This window comes from Uranotaenia lowii, chromosome 2 (genome assembly GCF_029784155.1).
Source record: "Uranotaenia lowii strain MFRU-FL chromosome 2, ASM2978415v1, whole genome shotgun sequence".
Taxonomy (NCBI): Eukaryota; Metazoa; Arthropoda; class Insecta; order Diptera; family Culicidae; genus Uranotaenia; species Uranotaenia lowii.
Genome location: NC_073692.1, coordinates 160,737,784 through 160,746,006, shown reverse-complemented (window position 1 = coordinate 160,746,006; position 8,223 = coordinate 160,737,784).

Genomic DNA, 8,223 nt, shown 5'->3' with positions numbered 1-8,223 from the left:
GATTGGACTTAAAACAAGAAAGTTATGGCTGTTCAAAGATTGTGTTTTGGTTACAAATTGTCCTGTAAAACGCAATGAGTAAAAAGTACTCATTGTGTGCTAAACGACAATTTGCCACAAAAATACAATCTTGGAACAGCCATAACTTTTTTGTTTTAAGTCCAATCGAGTTGCAGTCTTCAAGTGAAATGTTAGTCTTTATTGAAATTTTAATAAAACTTTCATAATCAAGCAATCGATTGGTAAAGACAAACATGTATGATGAAAAACCAGTTTTTTATGCTTCTTTAGAACACTATGTCTGTTGTCCGATTCTGCTCAAATTCGGCATATGGCCTTCTGATGACTCCTTTAAACCATCAAAGTCTTTTTTTACAAGTATTTTGATTTTAAAGAAGGTATTTATTAAGACAAATTTGATAAATTAAATAAAAAATATCCTAAATTGTGATTTTTGTTAAGCATTAAATCGTGAATAGCTGTTCACACGATGATACAAACCACATGTTTAGTTCAGCAAAGTTTAAGTGCACGAAAATCCGCAACTTTTGATGGCATTGGTATCAAAAATATTTTACGCTTGGTACACATTTTGGTCAGTTCAATTCAAAATTTTTGGACCAAAAAAATTTTTTTTCTTGAAAATAGCTTCCTGGTTTTACATTTTGATACAAATTCGGTTCATTTTGTATTTTTTACGTGTAGTTTTTAACTCAAACAAAATTAAAAAAATATAAAATATAAAAATTTTATGAAAATTTTTGGACCCAGAATTTATTTAAAATCAAATCTTTTGCAAGTGGACTTTTTTTGAAGATCGCGCTTGCGGAACCTCTAAACATGATTTTTTTTTAGTCGGCTCCATACAAAAGTTTGTTCTGCACATCCTAATCTACCATTTGGAGGGTGAGCCCCCAGATTCCCAGAAGTTATGCAATTTTGGGACACCCTAATGATCAGATGTCCAAAACCTTGAACACTGTCCAAAACGATTTCCGTTTCACGGGGTAATGTTTTTTTAAAACATCTGAAATGATATAATTAGGATTTAAAAACAGAGCGGAAACACCTTACAGCTATCAGTCGGATGTTAAACTACCACTTTGGGTACTTTTTGTGTTCATTAATCCCCCACACCAGCGCGTATGGCACTTGTTCGGAATTACCCCGTGTTCATAATTACCCCACTTGACCCTACCTGCTTTAATCAGCGAAGTAAAATTCGGCAGATTACTGTGCACATAATCTTTGAACAGTCACTTCAACCAAAAACCGAAATTTTAATCAACATGGTTTTCTTCAATTTGTATGGCAATAATTTTATTGATCCTATTTGAATAAGATCACGAATCCAGAAAAGTAGTGAAGCATCACCCCTGGCCTCTGAAGCACATTTCAACAACGGACCAACGTAACGAGGGGCGCCAACAAAATCAACAAAACGGTTCTTTCATTATCAAAATATGTAGTATTTCATAAAACGCGTTCATAAACGGCATAAAGCTTAACGTCATTGGAATACTGAAGTTGGCCATCGTCGTCGTCATCATTTTCGTATGAATGACCATTTGCTGCCGGAAATTGTCGAATGAATCGCACCCCTTTCCCTCCAGGACATCCGCAACATCCCGCGGGTTCTGTTTTTGATGGGCAGAGGCAGTCCTTCTAGGAGTAACCTACAAAGGCTCCCTCGACAAATGACGAACGGTGCGTGATCTGTATTTTGAACGGGAGGCCATTTTCCGTCAGGTTTGGTTTAAATGTCATTCACGGGTTTCATCCTTCGGGGTACGTTTTCGATTATTCGTTCTCGGAACGACGACACGGTACAAAAATCAACGATGGGTGATGATGGGATGACGACGAAAACTACGAGGATGATGAGCGTTTTCCATCACCCATCCGGGAGGACCCCATCATCATCATCATCGGAATTGAAGCGCTCCGATGAAGTTTCTAGAGCAGGGTCAGGATGCTGTCTTCAGAGCCTTTATAGGTGGGTGGGAAGGTGCGGAGCAAATAAAAACTAATTGCTGTTGAAAACTCAAATTGACGGTGAATATCGGCAATCTTTCCAGATCGTTGGATTTAAGGTAATACCTTCCTCACCTCAGCATGTAACCGTACCGGTTCAGAGCCTTTTATTTTGCTTTATTGCATATTGATGATTTTCCGCCGATTGCATGCTTCGGCTAATGGTTTGCTTCAAACAAAACGAGATACGTTGTTAAAATAGGCTGCAGATTTTTACGGGCCCATAATTTTTATCACTTAAAGATAAAATTTGCTGGCTTCGACCAATAAAGTGTTGCTATTCTAGGGAAATAAGGAAATCGTAGCATCAATTGTTGCACAGATTTTGTTTCTTCAGAGCATTTAACTTATGTTTTATGATTGTTGTTCATTACACGGACCAAAATAATATAGATGACATTTTCCCTCGTTAGTTTTGATATTCATTCGGACATTTGAAGCCCTCCATTTGACTTTTTGACTCACTGGGTTGTTAATATAGCCATAACCAGGTTTCAGAATCGATTTAGAAAACCAAAATATATGTATATAGGTGTGATACGAGCAAATTAAAAAAAATAGCATTTGTCGAGGCAATCTAAGAATTGATGTGTTTTAAGTATCTATATATTTATTATTTATTATGAAATCTTAACCATATTTGTCGCAATTCTGTCTTGAATGAAGCAATAAGGTATGGTAAGAATTCATTTGAATGAGAGAATCCTTAATTATGGCCCAGAACTATTTTTATATAAAAAACACTTTTCAACTTTCAGCTCTTATCTTGTTCATTGAAGTTTGTGATCAAGTGTCAGTATAATTTTTAAACAAAAATAAAAACTTCTTTTCAAAGATTCAATCGGATAGTTCCGATGAACAAAAAATGTTTCACTATCGTAGATCCGTTGACCGAATTTCTTTTTCGCAACAAGTTCAAACCCAGTCTTTTTTTTTGTTCTTTTGATTGCAATTCTCGCTGCAACTATGCAGGCGAAGTTCGATTCAATCGAAAATTAAGAATGCAATGAAGCGTCCTGCAGATCCATTTCAACTTTTCAGCATTTCTAGAAGGCAGCAATGCGTTGGCGAAGCGCTCTGATAAAAAAAAACCCTTAAAAGGGGGTGTGGGGAGCTGTCAAGATCAACAAGAACAACAACAACTCGACTCCGGCCATTGTTCCATTAATGGATGTTGAGAGAGTCTGAATGGCAGCCGAGAAGTGCAGCGCGCGGTACAGTTCGATTCGATTTTGTTTCTTATTTTCTGTTTTAGTTTTTTAGTCAACATTTTGGGTCTTCCTTCTTATGTAGCGCGATTCAAAAAGAAGCCATTTTTCTTTTCCACAGCTTTTAATTAATGGAATGTTGCTCGTGTCGCGCAGCACAACTGTTCGATTTTTCCTACTGGTTTTTGGTTTCTGGTTAAAAGTGGTTGCCAAACCTGAGACTGAGTTGACACATGCGGATTTGAATTTCGTTAAGAAGTAAAAACTGTATTATTCAAAACACATTATTTTAAAACTCAGACAACAGACAAAGTGCTGTCTTCCAATTACAATCTCATTATTTCACTTTCAAATGTAAAGATGAATTCGTGAATATTATCATCTGGTGGATACTTTAATTTAGAACAAATGCGTTAAAAGTACTCAAAATTTGCAGCCTTTGAACCGCAATAACTTTTTTGTTTCAAATCCTATCGTGTTGAAATCTTCGTGTGAAATATTTGTCTTAACTAAGGCTTTAATCAAATTAATCAAAAGAAAACAATCGGCTTTTGATGAAAAAAGTTAATAATGAAAAACCCTGTATTTTTTGTCCCTTCCGTGCATAATACCCTACAAACCAAATTCACTTGAGACTCAAGTACCTCCTCCCTATGGTCTGATCGTTCTAAAATTTGGCATGTGACCCTCTGGTAAGCTAATAAATAATTTTGAATTGAAGCGAGTGAGATTTTCCATGTTTAATTCTTTCTATACTATGATTAGTACACTGCGGTTTGTTAAATTATTAAAAAATGCAAAATTTACTATCACGGTAAAGTAACTATAACTTCTTCATTTTTCAAACAATTTTGATTAATAACTAATTGAAATCTTTTTTTTTAATTGACATTTAAGGTCAATAGAAAATCAGATTTTTTTAAATGTTACCATCGAGTCTACAACAACCACTGAAACAAAAAATTCTCTAAAAAATGCGTTTTTTATAATGTTTTCTATCATAAAGTCACGAATATCAACAATACTGTTGATTATGTATGAATGTATGTATGTATGTATGGTTCCCCCATCGGTAGCAAGGTCCTGCCTATGTCTGTGTGGCTTGGCCTTCGAATTTCTTCTAGGGCTTCCACGGTCCGATGGTTCGTCGAAAGAAGGCATCCAACCCTCAGAAACCTACAATGGCCGGCTACCCGTGCCGCTTGCAATAATTTCTTCAGGTTATCCCCAGATGCATTCCTTCTATAAAAATATATAATGGTATCAAATAGTATATGGCAGTAAGGAAAATTACTAACTTATTGGATATATATTTAAAGTCATATAAAATTAAGGTAAAATAAATTACCTATTTATTGATAAAAGGATATGAACCTGAAAGTTAAAATTATTACAGCATATAATCATAATAAACGTTTGCTTATCGCAAACGTATCCTTAATTTGGGAATATAAATCTTAAATTTTATGTATTTTGAAATATCAAAGTATTTGGAAAGTTTTTAACGTTTTTCTTTTTAATTTCATAAATTTTCTGAACTTTGAAAAAAAAAAACCTTTATTCTGTTAGTTTTGAAAGGTTTATTTTATAATTCGACGTTTCCAGAAAACATTCACTAAATCTTGAAAATATGTAACTTTTGAAGACAAATTTGAAAATTTCGTTACCCAACTTTACAAATTTTACAAGTTTCAAAAACATCAAGTTGTTTTTTATTTCAAAGCATTCCAGAATTTATAATTTAAGAATTGTAGGTAAATTTTTATTTTATTCCCAACTTTCATCGTTTGTTTTTTCGGATTTCAATTTTTAGTCATTTTTCCAATATTTTATGTTTCTGATCCTCCCATCCTTTCCAAAGATTCCATTTATTAAATTCTCATTTTTTTTTATTTGAAGATTTTTTTTTTTTACAAATTTGAAATTTTCAAAATTCCAAAACCAAAATTTCATCTTCCTTCATACTCAAACTTTTTTAAATACTTAAAAAAAAATTCTATCAACATCAATCGATTTTCATCAATTTCTTCATTTGATTGAAATATCGGAGCACGTTAAAAAGAAAAAAAACAATTTACTAAGTTTAGAATTGATTTTCGATAGCTAAAAGATAACATTATTAAAGTGGATATTTTTCTGAGTACTTTCTACTTGCATACCGGCTTGTATACAAGTTAAAACTCAAGTAAGATGATGAAATATTTTACAAATAGATTCTATGTGTATTTCCTCGAAGGTTGAAAAGGGATTAAATTTATCTAATTATTTTAATTACTGTTCGAAAACAATTATGTAGATGAATGGTTAGCTAAACATATAGAGAATTCGTTTTGACGTGGTGGTGCACCGGGGCACTACCGGTAGTGCACTTTTTGCTGTTTTCATGCTCGTTTTCACGATGAGTAGTCCACTGGTAGTGCACCATAAAGTGGACGGTGAAACACTCTGAAAATATTCGGTGTTGCTTGCGCTCTCACCAATACTATCATGAATTTTGACAGCACGTGCTTCCCGATGTAAACATAAATCAGATGGTTGGTTTATTTCTATACCGCAAAAATTGCGTTCGAGCTGTTTTTTCCTCTTTATTATCCCGAAGAACGGAAACTTGTTCCGGATTCAATACCAGTGCCGTTTCCAATAGAGGCGGAGAATTTCACCTGGATGGCACGTTCCAAAGCTAACAACGCTCCCAAGAAGAAATGTGCCCAGAAGGCTTGCTGCAATCGGTTCCAGGCGATGCCGAAACAGAGCAGCAAATCCGAGTGCAAAAAGGCCAACCCAAAGATCTGATGGAATCGCCCAAACCGAAAAGTTTTCTTGATCGGGAGGGTCCTATAAGTTGGTCTCCACAGCAAGAAGCGTTCAGCTGCATCGAAGCTACTCTGCTACAAGCTAGCTTCGAGCTGTGCCTTAGGGTGACGATGCTCGGTTGCGCCAATTCCCGGATTTCCACCCGTTGCCCTTCAAAAACGGTAGTTCGAGACTACACCCGCATTGGGAGCTTGAATTTCGTTCGTTTCGGTCTGTTAGCAAAATTTTCTCCCCCGACTTCCGCGATCCGAGTTCGCCAATTTGACTTCCAAGAATTTTTCTTTTGTAATCTGAAAACGGAAATAGGTACTCGAACAAAGGTGAGATTTGCGAGGAATAACCGTTCAAAATACCGGAACCTTCAAGCTGGGGTAACTGCAGTCTAGCAGCAGCAAACATAGACCGCCCAGAATCAGCCGGTATTTCAGTTATCATCAGAGCCAAAGCGAATCTACCAAGCAAAATAAATCTGAAATCTTCACAATTCAACATAATATATAAGTTCATGCTAAAATTTTCATATTATTTAAAAGATAACGATCAACTAAAGTAAATTTCATTTCAATTTTCGAAGTCAAACGAAAACAAATACCAGCTGTAATGGATTTTTGACAGCTTGATGTTTTCTGTTGACACTACCGATTTCACGCACACCAACAAAGATTAGTGCAAAACTCGATTCATGCTCGTTTTCAGCTTGGAAGGTGCAACACTTTCGGGTGGTGAAAACAAATACGGTAATAGTAACCTACTCAAGAGATAAAATTATGTTTATTACAAGAAATTATACTTAGTTTTGTGTTAACAGAGGCATCTTGGTGTCAGTTGTTGATAACTTACTTTGGAATCCTACCGAGAGAGGTCACTGTCATCACATACCATATTGCACATAAGCCTCCCAATGTTGCATTCAATCACTTGATGCTATTTCTTCCCCTACACAAGTAACGAGTTCGTAGCGTCACCATCTTGGAGAAATTTTCAGATCTAAAAATCAACAATTTGCACCAAAAAAAGCTCTTTTTGCACAAGCTTTGCGCAAAAATTTACTTCACCCAAACAGAACTAAACACTGCGCGAATAAATCACTATATTATAGAACGGCACACTGTATTTTTCACTCGAAAATTAACAATTTTATTGCACCGATCAAAGGAAACAAACTACACTTGGCAAAGCAGGGTTGCCGTCGAATATCAACAATACTGTTGATTATACGCAAAAATGAGTTTCAAATGATCGATAGAAAATTTATTTACCTTTAATATGGAAAAAAGAGATTTCTTATTACTGCTATGCAGTCCGAGATTTAAAAATATATGTAAAAGTACTTTTTTTATTTTTCAAATTTTCATTTTTGGAGCATAACTCAAAAACTGTTGTACTGAGAATTTTTTGATTTTCATTTTCGGATTCAGCGCCCAATTTTACATTAAAAATGAGCTTCAGTTTACTAAGTTCAAAAATGCTGTAAACTAGTGTTATTTATTGGTTTTGCCTATTCTTAAGCATTAATTTTTGAAGATGCTAAGTCTTTCAAGAAAAAAGTAATAACAAAAAAATTGAATTCAATAAAAATTATTTAAAAATGACAGATTAACCACAGATAAACAGATGTACAAGCCAAGCCTTGAAACTTGTGTATAGTCCTAACAACCGTTTTGAATCAACTTTAAGTTTTTTTTATGGGCCACTAGAAGTCTCCAAGCACACAATAATGTAAAAAAAAAACAAAATAACAGTTTTGTAGGGGTCGTATTACTATTTGACGAGGTTCGAACAAGTTATGTTGAACATTCGTAAACATTTCTGGTTTGCATGATGATTTTTTTCTTTTTTTGTTTTACTAATTGCTTCAAACTTGTAACATGATATGTGAAAGGCCCGCTAAGAGAAGCCTAGAATCGGTATCGCTGCGTGGGACTGTTAATATCAAGCTCAACTGAATCCAATAACTTACATGTTGAGTTTTAAATTGGGAAAATCTTGGTTTGATTTTAAAATTGCATATACAATTAAAAATGTAATTTCAAAATCTTGAAATATCCATTTTTTTCGAAGGTTCGCAAACATACTCTCTCCCTGATGAAATCGAAGCGTTTAAAGGCAGCAGGTTGGTTCATGTGACAGTTCAACTTTTTTCCTTAGTAAATTTATGTTTTTGGTG